Raw genomic sequence first — 15,403 nt, forward strand, 5'->3', positions numbered from 1 at the left:
ACATTTGCCCCGTTGGCTGTGGGGTCGGCTCCCAAGGAAAATGGGGAAATCCCATTGCTTGAGTCTTCTAAAACTACCCTGGACAAAGCGTCTGACAGACCAATCCTACAATGTCCCCTAGGAATGGACTAGATGACCTCATAGATCTTTTTTGTTTCTGACGTCTGTGAAAGAAAAGCTTTTTCTTTTAATTTTTTACCGTGGAAATTGGTGGAGAGAGACAGAAAAAGCTCTCTGGCGAAACAAACTTTGTAGGTCTTGGTAGTGTTTAGTTCCTTTGTGTCTCCAGCAGCAGACTGCTTGGGTGATATTTCAGAAATGGTGTATTTCCTGAGTAAAGTTGAAACTCTGTCTCACTGCTGTCTCCTTCTTGAAAATTGTCACTTCTTTTAAAAATTCTTTGTTTGCTTTTTGCTCTATTTGAATGTAGTATTCTTGCTCACTAGCCACTTCCTGAAAAACAAAAATGCTTGTTTGTATTGGTACTAAATACTAATTTTAGTTCTGTTCTGCCAGTTTCTGTGTGAGGCTAGATTTAAAATAATTTGTTAAATAGAAAAGGTGGGAGCAGCTAATGAAAAGAGCAAGTGGGATCAAAAGTTAATTGCTAGAATAAAAGTGTTTGCACCTCTCTGCTGCAACAAAACCCCTCTTCCATGAAACTTGACATCGGAATTGTTTGTTAATCATGGAATGCAGACAGCATGTTGATCTTGATTCCTAACAAGTCAGCCTGCTAGTTGCTAGTTAATACATTCTGTAATTAATTTACCACATACAACAGAAACAATTATCGCACTTTCCTTCTGTGCCAAGGGAAACTTAACTGCCGCCTTTGGTCTGTCTTCCCTAAAATTTTTATAGACAGACTTTGGAATGGAGGTCTGCAACTAGTGAGTAATAGAAGAAAATGATTAATGCATTTGATGACTTTTGATTAGTTCCATTATGTAATGTTTTAAAAATTAACACAGACGTGTAGGTTAAGCACTCTTTATATTTACTCTGCTATATAAATAATTAACAATTTTAAGTTGAATTTTCTTACTAGTCTACTATCTCTAAAGTTATCCTGGTCAGCCTTTCAGAATCCTTTCTAGTGTCAGGGAGACCTCTTGAATACCTTATCTTGGGCAATAAGATATTGGTACATGTATAGAACAATTTTAAATCTCATTCCTGTAAATTGGTATTCCCTGTCTTCTGTAGAGATTATTGATGTGCATTGAAATCTACTGATGGAAAATGCTATAGGGGAGCTAGTTATTTATTAATTTAAATGATTTAGCTGGTCAAACAGATCTGACAACTTCCACCTCCTTATGTGAAATTTGAGTTCAGTTAGGGTGGGGGCCCAATAGGTTTCTCTAGTACTGTATTTATCTGTATTGCAGTAGTACCTTGAGGCCAGGGCATCATCGTGCTAGGCACTATACAAACATACAAAGCACTGGCAGAGTTTAGGCGTAACATTTTAGGTGGTGTTTATAGCAAATAGGTCATAAGTTTTTAGTTGGTTATAAATATCCCCTAAAGAATTTGTAACAACTATTACAAGCTTGTAATATAAGAACCAGTAGGTGGAAAGAAGCTGCAACAAAAGTGAAACTGACCCGTATTTAGGATCCAGTATAAGAGAAATGGAGAAAAGTAAATAACACAAACAAATGATTCAGTTATAATATCTCATTACTAGTGACTCCTGGGTTTTAAAAAAAAATTTTTTTGAATGATCATGTTCCTTTAAATAGGTCTCAACAAATATACATGGTTTTGAATGGGTTTATTCTTTTGGGAGGCTTAATTATTGTGATTGGATGGCTTTTATTTATAGTGTAGCTTTTATTTGGTTGTGGCATGGGGTAGGAGGTTGCAGAATATTTTCATCCTACATTTCTGACGTGTTTAGAATTGCAAAGAATGGAGAAACTGAGAGGACTTGTCTACTCGTACTTCCTGGTGGCTTTGTGTGTGTGTTCCCATAAATGCTATTGTGTAATAGTGCGTCTCTTGGCAGCAGTGTCTTTTCACAGTATTCCTGTGTGTTTTTTGTTTTGTTTTTTGACAGATGCAGTCTGTTCAGGAGAGTTTCAGTAAGAACAATAGGAAAAGGTTCTTTATTACCACTTAGGAAGAGGTTTTTTTAACTTTTTTTTTTTTTAATTTTTCATGCAGTGAGACTAAGCTCAAAATTTCTGGTTCAGTTCCAAGGCATCTTTACTCTCAGTTGTTCAGCCCTTTTCTCAGGCTGTGCTAAAGACATCAGACACCAGCTTACTGCTTACATCCTGCGTCAGAACTGGGAGGATGATTACCTTGTCTCCTCTTTTGTAATAAAACCTTTAATACTTGCTTCCTTTTTACAGTGCTAAAGCAGAAGTGTAATGGTTATTCTCAGCAAACTGAGGAATTGCCCAGGCAGTGTACAGAAAAGGGAGGGTTTCTCCCCTCAATCCGCATCTGTAGCTGGGACTTGTAGTGTGTCTGTGCTCATCAAGAGGAGACAAAACCACTAAGCAGAAGATGATTTGCATATTAAACTTCGATTCTCGAAGGTTAAGCGGCATGTAATACAAGCATAAATATGGTTTTGTGTTAGCAGTTGGTGGCTGATCCTTCAGATGACTAGTTTAGAAGCAGATTTACAAACAGGTTTCTGCCTTTTTTTTCTTTCCCCACCCACTGTTTCTTCCGCTTATATCTATGCAGAGGTAAAAATTCTTTGTGGCATCATAATTTATGGCTATACAGGAGATTGAAGGGACACTGGCAACTTAAAAATCACACTTCCGATTTTTTTTAAACCTGATATTGTTACAATTCATGTTAAAGATTACTGTAACTGAAAGTTTGAGTAAAAAATAACTGTGCAATTGTCAGCACTCTGTTAAGCCAGTTTTTTTCCTGTTGCATTGACCTCCTACACAGCAGTAAGGGAGAGAACAACACTTTAAAAAAAAAATAAAAAATTAGAAAATGCAATTTCTAAATCTCCAGAAAATTGGCAGTGGGTTTTTTGGGGAAGAAGGTATACCTGAACCCACTTTAAAAATGAGCTACAATTATATAATAAGAAAAGGAGGACTTGTGGCACCTTAGAGACTAACCAATTTATTTGAGCAAAAGCTTTTGTGAGCTACAGCTCACTTCATCGAATGCATCCGATGAAGTGAGCTATAGCTCATGAAAGCTTATGCTCAGATAAATTGGTTAGTCTCTAAGGTGCCACAAGTCCGCCTTTTCATTTTGCGGATACAGACTAACACGGCTGCTACTCTGAAACCTGTAATTATATAATACTGTAAGCAGTGTCAGGATGAGCTCCACCCTGACATCTGGTGGTGAGGTGTGGCAAGTTGTGGAAAAGAACTTCAGGGGCCGATCTCATTTGCATAGGCACACCCACCACGCCTAGAATGAGACCATAGCTGCCCAAATGGTCACTTTGGCTGCTGTGGGATCCCCAGTGTCTCTGTTATTGGGGCAGGAAGAATAAATTGTTATTACCCTGATTATGGGAACTGTGCTTGGAACTGTACGTGGCCTTTTGTTATGATGGAGGGATTCACCATCAACTAAGTAGCACTCGCTAGGCAAGGGTCATGGGTTCCAAAACTGTGAATGGAGAGAGGCTGGGGACAAGTAGTAATACTTGGTGGCATGGGCCCCTTGGTGAGGGCCTTACATGCTAATTGCACTTCCTCCTCTCTCCACTGTGGAATATCAGAGCTAATTTTGATTTCATTAGAAGTCTAGTTATAGGCTGCTGAGCTCACTTTGGGCTGACAGTGCACCAGCACTGGGGCTCTCCTACTATAAGCTGAATTCACCCAAGAGCTGAAATCACTGAGTGTTGTGTTAAGTAGTGGGGGAGCCTGAAGATGTATTGTGGAGCAGTTTGCGGGACGGCTGGTGAAGCAGTTCAACGCGGAGCAGTGTGTGGATGGCAGGAGCTGCTTGTGGGCCGTGGAGCGGAGCAAAGGAGTTTGTGGGGCGGCTGGCGGAGCGGAGCGAAGGAATTTGTGGGGCGGCTGGCGGAGCGGAGCGCCGCTATGGAGCTATGGGGCAGTCAGCTTCAGATCGTGTAAGGTGCCTCTTACCCCCGTCCCATTTCCACCCAGGTTGGGAGGTAAAGCTCTGCAGATAAACTTTCGAACTCTGGGACTGCCCTGACCAGGGACAGAGACTTTTGGGTCATTGGACTTTTGGGACTTTGGGTGATTTGGGGTTGCTGGACTCAAGAACCAAAGGGAAAAGGGCATGCCCCAATTTGCCTGGGGTGGGTTTTTTTTTTGCTCATGGGTTGTGTTATGAATCCTGTTGGTGGTGTTTCCCCAACATAATGCCACATTGTTTCTCTCTGTTATTAAAAGGCTTTTGCTACACTCAGACTATGTGCTTGCGAGAGGGGAAGTATTGCCTCTTGGAGGTGCCCAGCGGGGGTGGTATATATTTGTCCCAGGTCACTGGGTGGGGGCTCGAGCCGGTTTGCATTGTGTTATTGGAATGGAACCCCTAGATATTGAACCCGGCCCTTGTTGCTGCCAACTCTGACGGGCAGAAGGGTTACAATACTTCCAACTGAAGAAAACCTGGTTTATGACAAGGAAATTGAGACTTTTATTTAAAAGGCCACTGCCAAAATGAACGTATCCTCGAAATATTTTGTATACAAATTTTTTTTTAAAGTGAATTTAGTGTTGTTGAAAGGTACTGAGCCAGAAGTTTTCTGACCACAGAACAGTTGTAGCACAAAGTTCCACTATGACCCCCACCTCCCTTGCATGCTCATCAGTGTGACTCAGCCCTGGCCTGAGGGATCACTTCGAGGGAGAGTCTCCATGAGCCATTCAGTTCTTTGTCTCTCTGCTGAGACTGACACAGATGATGTTTAATTTATTTGAGCATAAGCTTAGTCTCTAAGGTGCCACAAGTACTCCTTTTCTTTTTGCGAATACAGACTAACATGGCTGTTACTCTGAAACATGATGTCTAATGTCAGTTGTGGCATGTGATGCTGGCTCAGAACGGGACTAAGACTGATGCCTTATTTCATGTAGGCCACTGAACAGCAGATAATAGTAACTCTTTTGATCACTAGGAGCTTGTCTTGCATTCAGCATGGTGATTTAGAAGTGAAAGGCTCCGTCTCCCATGAGCAATCCAGTCCCAACGTTCAACTGTTTCTCCTAACCCTGAGAATCTTTTCAGCTCTCCAAAAAGTAAGATACTATGCTATTAATAACCTCTTTCTCAGCTGTGTGATCCTCCAACAACAAACCCAGGGTTCTGTGTGTGTTCGTAGTTGTTCATGTTGCATCATTCCTCCTTAAATCTCTTTGTATTTATACTACATCCATCACTGTGGCCTCTGTGGTTCTTGTGAGAAGGCAGGTGTGGGCTTCTGGCCTGTTCCCTCAACCCAGAAAGGGCTGACATCACTGCCTCCGTTTGCTTCAGGTCTTTTTCTCAGGGCTTCAGCTTTGTTTCTATAGAATACAGAATTAGAACAGCACATCAGCTGTCCCCTCCCCATAACCCAGGGTCTGCTGCAGGGGCCTATCTTCTCTATGGGCCACTTTTCTGAGAGCAATGGCCTGCCACAGGAGCCAACTTGTTTCCTGTAGCTCTTTCCCACTACCCAAGAGTCTACTGCAGGAACTGTCCTACCCCCTCCAGCTCTCTCCTGACTGGCCTACTTGCTGGCTTTTAAATATGTTTCTAGCTGATCAGTCTCAGCTGGGGAAGTAATTGACCACTCACAGGTGAGGTTGGGTCCAACTCCCCTTAAATTATCAGCCAGCCTGTGACAGCAGGGCACTGACATTCTTATTTGTTACTCTTTTAAAAGCCTATATTTAAAGAAAAGCACACATCTCAGTATGGGCGGGGGGAACAATATAAGCATAATAAAGTCAAGGAAAAAGCTCTATACAGATTTTCCCATATCTAGCCAAATAAATGCAGTCAAGGTGCTTCTGGTAAGTTATTTAGGAGATCTTTCACACATTGCAGATCCCTTTTAAAAACTCATGGGTGTTGTCACGGCTGGCTGAATAAATGCTGGTTGTAAATGTCAAGTTCCGCTTTTTAAACATATAGAGTTAAATTCTAGTCTCTCTCACATTCAGATCTTGAAGTAATTCTGGATATAGATGGAATTACTTTGGATTTATACTAATGTAACTGGCCGCTGTACTAGAACTTGTGGTGGGTGAGTAACTCTTAAATATGCCATGTGTTTTTGTTCGCTTTTCATTGTGTCTGTTTGCAAGGCCTGTAGCATTGGTTCTGATTCTATAGCAGCTTCACAAGTAGAATTCCCTTTGACTTCAGTGGAAGACTTGTGTGCGGAGCAGTTGTGGAATCATTCTTAAGTAGGGAACAGCTTTGTGAAGTTTACTTCTACAGGAAGTAGACTCGCCTGTGCACCGAGAAGTGGAACCTGCTAACTTGGCCGCTGTTGGTTGAATAAAAGCATGAGTAAAAACAGGAAGCTGTTAGTGTTGTTCATCTGCCTTTGTGCTGCAGTCCTCAAACAGGATATTTGCACAGAACACAAATAGTCCTGTAGTTTCAGAATTAACCTAGCATTGCTAGTAACAAAAATCAGTTGGCAGTAACACTTTAAACATGCTTTGAGTTTTACCTCTTTGCTCCATGCCAGACCATGTGTCTTGATACCCTGCATTGTCTAGGAAGTGAGAGTCCCTCCCAAAGAGGGCCAGCCAGATGGCAGTGGAAGCCTGGCCTGTTTAGCTGTAATCAATAGGATTTGTTGTGCAATGCAGCAGTATTAACTAAGGGGCTTTCTGAAAACATATAGTCTCAGAAGTTAGATGTGAAGTGACTCCTGTCTCTTTGTCCGCCCCATTGCCTGCACCTTTCACTTCACAAGTGTGAAAGATGGCCAGGCTCTGGAAGCAAAGTATAGCACTGAGAACCTTATTCACTGCAGAAAGGATCAGTGTGTCTCATGCCACTTCAGTAATTCCTCAAGGGGGATTTCTATCCTGGAAACCAGCCCATCCACCAGTAAATCCTCTTCCCTAATGCAAGTGTGCATAAGTGGAATGTAGTGGTATTACTTGGCCATCACCTCTCTGACAATAACCTTGTACACAAGACAAAGCTGATAGGGCACAGTGAAGTGAAATTTGCTTCTGGAAGCACTTGTACGTCAGAAGACATCCACTTCAGTCTGAGTTCCTTGTGAAGCTCTTAGTTTACATTAACATTGGCTGCAAGCTTGGTAGAAAAAGTCCACTTTTTAAAGAGGCAGTTGGACTTGCAGTGCACCATTTTAAGGTAATCCCTAATGAAGGAAGTAGACTAACTAGTTTTAGCTCCCCATCTTAAGTTTTATAAAATCCTAATGTATTTGAGCATCTAAACGCTTTCACTGCATCACTTTTTTCTTTTTTGTTTTTTAGTTTACAAAACCGCATTTAAACCACTTTAGGAGGATGAAGTGAAATTGAATATAGATAGGAAGCAAAAGTAACCAAATTTAGTTTTGGTTTTTGTGTCTCACATATTTTGGGGCTAAGGTAAATAGATGGTGAAAATTTGAACTAGAATATTTTTTCTTTTGCAATACTCTTAGTAACGTAGATGTAGGGGATGGCTGCATTGCAGCTGGAAGGTGTGATTCCCATCATGGATGGATGGACTTGCGCTAGCTCAGTTGGAACTAGCATGCTAAAAATAGCCTTGTGGATGTTGTGGCACTGATGGTACCTTGGGCAGTGCATTCGAGATTGGATCCAAGGGGTCAGGCAGGCTTCGATTTGGGTGAGTAGCCTGAGCCACTGCCAACGCTGCAACAGCCACAAGTGCAATTTTTAGTGCGCTAGCTTGAGCTGAACCAATGAGTCTATCTGTCGGGAACTGCACCTCCCAGCTACAGTGTAGACATAGCCTTAATTTCTTTATGTTGTGGTCCTGTGTATCAGGGCTGCACAGTGAGGTTCTTACTCTTAAGTAAGGTTTATGTCTCTTTCAACAAGATAATTTGTGCTTTGTGATGTGACTCTGAAGGGTTTTAAACTGTTTCAGGCTGGCTTGCCATGAAAGCTGTTACTGTTTCTATGCAGTATTTTAAATGTGCAAATAAATGAAGTATCTGAGCTTTGATTTTTTTTCAAAGTATAGTTTCTGATTTTTTTTATTGGTGACTTGCATCTTCAAAACTCTTTGAAAAATAGGTATTAAATTAAAGCATGTGCTAATGTAATTATAGTGAGAGAGCTGTCAATTTCCATTAGACTGTGGAGCCCACTTAAACAAAATACCTGTTTAAGAAAAGTGATTGTTGTATGTCAGATTAGACAAGCACACCAATACCCTGAAGCTTGCTTAGATGGAAAAACTGTATAAAGAAATACACATGTTAGATGTGGCTGTCCAGTAATCCAAAAGGTAAAAAGCAGAAGAAAATTGACGTGCTATGAAAAATACTTAAACTGGCTAGTTAGCAATCTGTGCTGCTTCAGGGTATATTTGTTTTTTTTCCAAAGAAGAGAAACTGACTCAAAATTTAACAGTCTTTCCACAGTGTTGCATCACTTCACGAGTAACTCTTTTGTAGACAAAATACTATTCTTTCTGTGAAAGTAGATTGGGATATTTTTCTTTAAAAGCAGAGAACACAAAGAAATGTCCAAGCATTGCTCTGACATTGGATAAATTCCACACTGTTCTATCTGCCGGTGTATAGACCCTCTATGATCAAGCTGCCATATACAAGACCTTTTCACAGAAGATATACAACATAATACACCTCAAAGCAGCTGTTCTCTTGTGGGGAAGGGGGGTGAGAAGTGCATAGTGCAAGAGATAAAGGAGAAGGCAAGAGCTTTTGGGATACTCTAGCACTGCTGCTTCACGATATTGCCGGAACAGCACTGTAGAAGATCTGCATTGCCAAAAGTTAATGCCTGTTTAATGAGTACAAGGCCACAATGGAGATTACCTCATGGGCTGTGCGCTGGTTTCACTTCAGCAGAGCCTATTAAAAATTGCACAAGCTTCTTAAGTGACCCGCAGAGGCTTTTTAACAGATTAGGGGAAGGGGCTACTTCCTTTGTGATTGCTCTTGATGAATAAAGGAGACCCTGGTGGCCTTAATCTCAGTCACATCAAGTTTTGTGTTCCTTGGTTTTGCTTGAGGACTGATTTGGGGGTCTTGTGTGCTTCAGAATGTTCCAAAGGCATTGGGGTTAAATATGTAGTAACAAAAATAAGTTTTTAAACAGCCAGAGTTAAAAAGTCTTCTCTTCTCCATAGCTCATCTTTCACTTTTGTGTCTCATGATGTATCCGTTGCAATAGTTCCCTGTTCACCATCGGATCTTTCAAGGTAGAGAAGACTTGTATTTTGAAGGCAAGGTTGGTTTTTTTGGTTTTGTGCTCTTTGGGCCTCCTTTATCCACCTTCCAGAAATAGAAAAAGGCACAAGCCTAATTTTTTTTCCTTTTGCAAGTCACTGTTAAACGTCTGGTCCTCTTACTCCGTTTTGAAAGAGTGTAGATGTTTTGGTGCTGCATGATTAAAAGCTTTCTAAAGTGATTGGGGATTTTTTCTTCATCTTTTTAAAGCGATTGGAAGTATAGTCCAGCAGTTTTGGGTCAAATCTTCAAGAGCACTTAAGTCCCGTGGACTTTTTGGTGGGCCTTAAGTGCTCTTGAAAATTTTACCCTTCAATGTCTATTTCGGAGGGAGATTGCAACGGTTTGTATCTCAATGATATTTTCCAAATCATTAGCCCATAATCTTTCATTTTAATATTTGCTATTTAAATATATTTCAAGTATCTTCATGTGTACCTCTAGATTTACTCTTTGCCCCTCCAGAAAACTTGCTGAGGGAATTTGAAATTGAGTGCTGAATTCTGTGACACAGGTCTGCATCTAAAATGTACCTCCATAGTTCATGTTCCCCAGTTACTTTATGTAACAATTTCTACTACTCGTTCAGCGATAGGTTCCATTCTATGCAAATGTACACTCTTATCCCTTATAAAAGCAACGAGGAGTCCAGTGGCACCTTAAAGACTAACAGATTTTTTTGGGCATAAGCTTTCGTGGGTAAAAGCCCACTTCTTCAGATGCATGGAGTAGAAAATTACAGCTGCAGGCATAAATATACTGACACACAAAGAGAAGGGAGTTGCCAGTGTTGACAGGGCCAATTCAATCAGAGTGGACTACTCGTGGACCACATTCACCCTGACTGAATTGGCCCTGTCAGCACTGATTCTCCACTTGTAAGGTAACTCCCTTCTCTTCATGTGTCAGTTTATATTTATGCCTACATCTGTAACTTTCACTCCATGCATCTGAAGAAGTGGGTTTTTTACTCACAAAAGCTTATGCCCAAATAAATCTGTTAGTCTTTAAGGTGCCACTGGACTCCTCGTTGTTTTTGTGGATATAGACTAACATGGCTGCTCCTCTGATTCTTATCCCTTATGTATTCACAGCCTATGCGTGCCTGCTTTTTACTTCTCCCTGGTGCTTACATTCTCATTTTTACATATAATTATAAAATAACTGGAATAGAAATATTGTACTTTAATTTCAGTGTATAGTATGTTGAGCAGTATAAACAAGTCATTGTCTGTATGAAATTTTAGTTTGTGCTAACTTTGCTAGTGCTTTTTATGTAGCCTGTTTTAATGTTACACCAATAAAATAAAAACCAGCAGGATCTTATTAAAGGGGAAAAGACAAAATGCCACATTCATTGTGAATACAGAAAGAATCATAGTAAGCAGTTATAGCTATAACATTCCATTCAATTTCATAATTATTCTCACACTCACACGGTTCTGCAAGGTTGCTATCATAGTTACCAGCCTTAGAGTTGCTCGTGCCAAGCCACTGGCCAGATGGCTTGGACATGAGGAGGGAGCAGGACCTTGTCAGATGCTCATCTGATGCTCCTGGAAGTTGTTTTGCAGAATCAGACCCCAAAGTTCTCACTTTCTAGAGTCCATTTTTATAGGAATTTATTCCTATGCCTGTCTATGGGAATTGCTTCATCATGCTGTTGCTGAATCAATCAGCAGATGGCACATTCCTGATGGCTCTGTGCTGCCAGATGTTGTCTTGTTCTTTGGTTCTCCCATCCTTGAGGCTATTGGGTCGATTATAGTCTGCCCTCCGGGGATCCTCTGGTTGTTTCCACTTGACGCCTTCTTCGGCTGATGGACACTGGATTCTTAGGCTGGCACTCTCTGATCATTCAGTTCTTATCCACACCAACCATCCATCTACATACATCCTGTCTCTATGTTTAATCACAATTGTTTACAAAGCGAGATAAATACAACAAAAGGGCCGGGAGTCTCTGTGTGTGCTGTTTCTGTTATAAAGTATTGCTTTGAGAACAGACCCTGTGTCATAAATATAAAGGGAAGGGTCAACACCTTTAAAATCCCTCCTGGCCAGAGGAAAAACCCTTTCACCTGTAAAGGGTTAAGAAGCTAGGATAACCTCGCCGGCAGCTGACCAAAATGACCAATGAGGAGACAAGATGCTTTCAAAGCTGGAGGGGGGGGAGAAACAAAGGGTCTCGGTCTGTCTGGGTGATGCTTTTGCCGGGGACAGAACAGGAATGGAGTCTTAAAACTTAGTAAGTAATCTAGCTAGATATGTGTTAGATTATGATTTCTTTAAATGGATGAGGAAATAAGCTGTGCTGAAAGGAATGGATATTCCTATCTTTGTGTCTTTTTGTAACTTAAGGTTTTGCCTAGAGGGATTCTCTGTTTTGAATCTAATTACCCTGTAAGGTATTTACCATCCTGATTTTACAGAGGAGATTCTTTTTACTTCTTTTAAAATTCTTCTTTTCAGAAACTGAATGCTTTTTAATTGTTCTTAAGATCCAAGGGTTTGGGTCTGTGTTCACCTATGCAAATTGGTGAGGATTTTTACCAAACCTTCCCCAGGAAGTGGGGGTGCAAGGTTTGGGAGGATTTTGGGGGAAAATACATTTCCAAGCAACTCTTTCCCAGTAACCGGTTAAACGTTTGGTGGTGGCAGCAAAAGTCCAAGGGCAAAGGGTGATATAGTTTGTACCTTGGGGAAGTTTTAACCTAAGCTGGTAAAAGTAAGCTTAGGACGTTTTCATGCAGGTCCCCACATCTGTACCCTAGAGTTCAGAGTGGGGAAGGAACCTTGACACCCTGTCTTAGATGGGAGAAGTTCGAACCAGGAGAACGCCTGCTCCAAACCACACCACCACCACCACCACCACCACCAGGGGAGCCAGAAATAGGGATGCCAGCCTCCACTATGATCCAGCAGCGGCTTCAAGGATCCAAAAGCTTTACTGGGCAAACCACTCCAAGGCCATGAGGGAGATCCTAGACTGGCCCTCACCCTACTGCATGATCGCATCTGAGCGTCTCTACAGCTACTTCAAGGAGGTATTTGACTGCATAGCCCAGAATGATGCACAGTGCCCAGAGTGCCTCCACCCCCTGCCCCGTGTCGACAAAGCAGGTGCCCTGGAAACTGACTATATGCCCAAGGAAGTGATGGCCAGACTCTCAAAAACAAAAAACACACAGCTCCTGAGAGAGACCGCATCCCCTACAGCCTCCTGTAAAAGCGAGATCCTGGCTGCCTGGTCCTCCCCACGCTCTTCAACCAGTGCAAGCGATTCTGCTGGACTCCCAGTTCCTGGAAGAAGGCCATGACAGTACTGGTGTAGAAGAAGGGTGAGCGGGATGGCCCCAGCAACTGGAGGCCTATCTCCCTCTGCTCCACGATGTACAAGCTCTATGCCAGCTGCCTGGCATAGAGGATCACGGAGTGGTCGGTGAGCGGGGGAGCCATCAGCTCCATCCAGAAAGGCTTCATGTCCTGTGAGGGCTGCCATGAACACAGTTTTGTCCTCCAAACCACCATCGAAATGGCCAGAAGGGCACAGAGGCAGTGAACGGTAGCATGGCTTGACCTGGCTAATGCCTTTGGGTCCATGCCCCACCGCCACATCTTTGCCGCGCTCCAGGAGTTTGGGATGCCAGAGAACTTCCTTCGTGTGATCCGAGAGGTGTACAAGGGATGCAGCACCACCACTCGCTCGGTCGAAGGGGAGACCGCCAAGATCCCAATCCGGAGCGGAGTTAAGCAGGGCTGTCTCCTGAGCCCCATCATCTTTAACCTTGCCATGGACCCGTTGCTGCGAGCGATCTCCAATGGCACAGATGGCTTCAACCTCCACAGTGAGAGGCTGAGCGTCCTGATTTACATGGATGATCTGGTCCTGACCGCAGACGACCCAGAGAACCTCCAAAGTATGCTAGATGCCACCAGTCGAGCTGTCGATTGGATGGGGCTCCACTTCAGTGCAGAGAAGTGCGCAACTCTCCACATTGACGGCAGCAAAAGGGACTCTGTACAGACGACAGGGTTACAGATCCAGGGCGAGCCCATCATCCCCCTGGCAGAGGGGCAGGCATTCCAGCACCTTGGCACGCCAGTGGGTTTCCGTGTCCGGCAGACACCCGAGGACACCATCAGGGAGATCTTGCAGGATCGCTGTACATAGAAACCCTGAAGCGTAAACCGGACCAGGGTAAAGCCTTCGAACTGACCAGCAAGTGGGATGCCAGCAACCACTTCCTCGCCAGGGGCGGCTTCACCCGTTTCGCCAACTGGCGGTTCATCCACCGTGCCCGGCTCAACTGCGTCCAGTTCAACGGAGCCGTCCGTCACGGGAACCGAGACAAGCGTTGCAGGAAGTGCGGCTATTCCAACAAGACCCTGCCCCATGTCCTGTGCAGCTGCAAGCCCCGCTCCAGAGCCCGGCAGCTGCGCCACAATGCCATCCAGAACTGCCTGGTGAAAGCCATCGCACTGCACCTGGGGAGGTCGCCATGAACTGCGCCATCCCCCGGTATTGACAGCCAGTTGCAACCTGACGTGGTAGTCACCGACGAGGCCCAGAAAAAGATCATCCTCATCGACGTCACGGTCTCCTTTGAGAACAGGACCCTGACCTTTTGTGAAGCCCAAGGTGCAGATGGATGCCCTGATCGTCGGAGCCCTGGGCGCTTGGGACCCCTGCAACGAGCCTGTGCTGTGGACCTGTGGGATCGGTCGACGCTACGCACGGCTCTTGCAGCGCCTCATGGTCTCGGACACCATCCGATGATCCAGGGACATCTACATCGAACACATCACCGGCCACCGACCGTACCAGGAGGTGTGAGCTGGTACGACAATGTGCATCAACTATGGGAAAGGGACTGAGAGACTTTTTCCATTGGACCATATGAACTGGAACCATAAACTCACTGAACATTAAATCCCACCAAATGAGGGTAAATCCATCCTCATCATGATATCCACTCATTATACTCCACACCCGAACATAGCCATTATATGGACAACATACCCCCATATCTCAATGTGTGTACTTTGACATGTTAAACTTTTACCCCCAATTGGGGAGATTGCAGATTATGTATTCGTTACGCCACCCGTTCCTAAACCGAATTTCGCACCCTTTGATAATCTGTACCTTATTCCCTGATAACCAGAAACTATGCTTAAACTCTACCATTTTCTTTTTACTTCAACATCATCTTAATAAAATTATTAAATCTGTACTAACACAATTAGCAGCTTGCAAGTTTCACACAGAGGGAGAGAGACAGTAAAAATAAGAGACCAAGATGTTGGATCATATTAAAGAAGTTCTGTATTAAAATCACAAATGAGTTTGATTCCCCAGAGTTTAAATTCCAGGGTATTACTAATTAAGAGGTCTCTTGGTTTTTGGTACTGTTTCTCTCCCTCTATGTGTGAAACTTGCAAGCTGCTAATTGTGTTAGTACATTCGAAGACAGAGTCTGTTCTCAAAGCAATTCACACAGAGAGAGAGACTCAAAGCAATACTCTAACAACAGAAACAGCACCCAGAGACTCCCCGCACTTTTGTTGTATTAACAATTGTGATTAAAATAGAGATAGAGGATGTATGTGGATGGATGCTTGGTGTGGATAATAACTGAATGATCAGGGAGGTGCCAGCCTAAGAATCCAGTGTCCATCGGCTGAAGAAGGCGTCAAGTGGAAATAACCAGAGGACCCCCCCCCCGCCCCGGAGGGCAGACTGGAATCCACCCAACAGCCTCAAGAATGGGAGAACCAAAGAACAAGATAACATCTTGGAGCCGTCAGGAATGTGCTATCTGCTGATTGATTCAGCAACAGCATGATGAAGCAATTCCCATAGACTGGCATAGGAAGAAATTCCTATAAAAATAGACTCTAAAAAGTGAGAACTTTGGGGTCTGATTCTGCAAACCAACTTCCAGGAGCATCAGATGAGCATCTGACAAGGCCCTGCTCCCTCCTCATGTCCAGGCCACCTGGCCAGTGGCT

The 15,403-nt window shown here is 43.3% G+C and overlaps 1 protein-coding gene across 3 annotated transcripts in view; it reads left to right on the plus strand.

Annotated features, from left to right (window-relative positions):
* The window catches only part of SUSD6 (sushi domain containing 6), a 137,759-nt gene that overhangs the window by 25,721 nt on the left and 96,635 nt on the right, over nucleotides 1-15,403 (plus strand). Inside the window, exon 1 of one of the 3 annotated variants that reach the window (XM_084629897.1) lies at nucleotides 5,203-5,222. The exons of the other annotated variants lie outside the window; for them this stretch is intronic. The gene's annotated coding sequence lies outside the window, so the exon portion shown is untranslated. Of the gene's footprint in view, nucleotides 1-5,202; nucleotides 5,223-15,403 lie in introns of those variants that run through there. 3 annotated transcript variants of the gene reach the window in all.

Source organism: Lepidochelys olivacea, assembly GCF_965140295.1.
Source record: "Lepidochelys olivacea isolate rLepOli2 genome assembly, chromosome: 6".
Taxonomy (NCBI): Eukaryota; Metazoa; Chordata; order Testudines; family Cheloniidae; genus Lepidochelys; species Lepidochelys olivacea.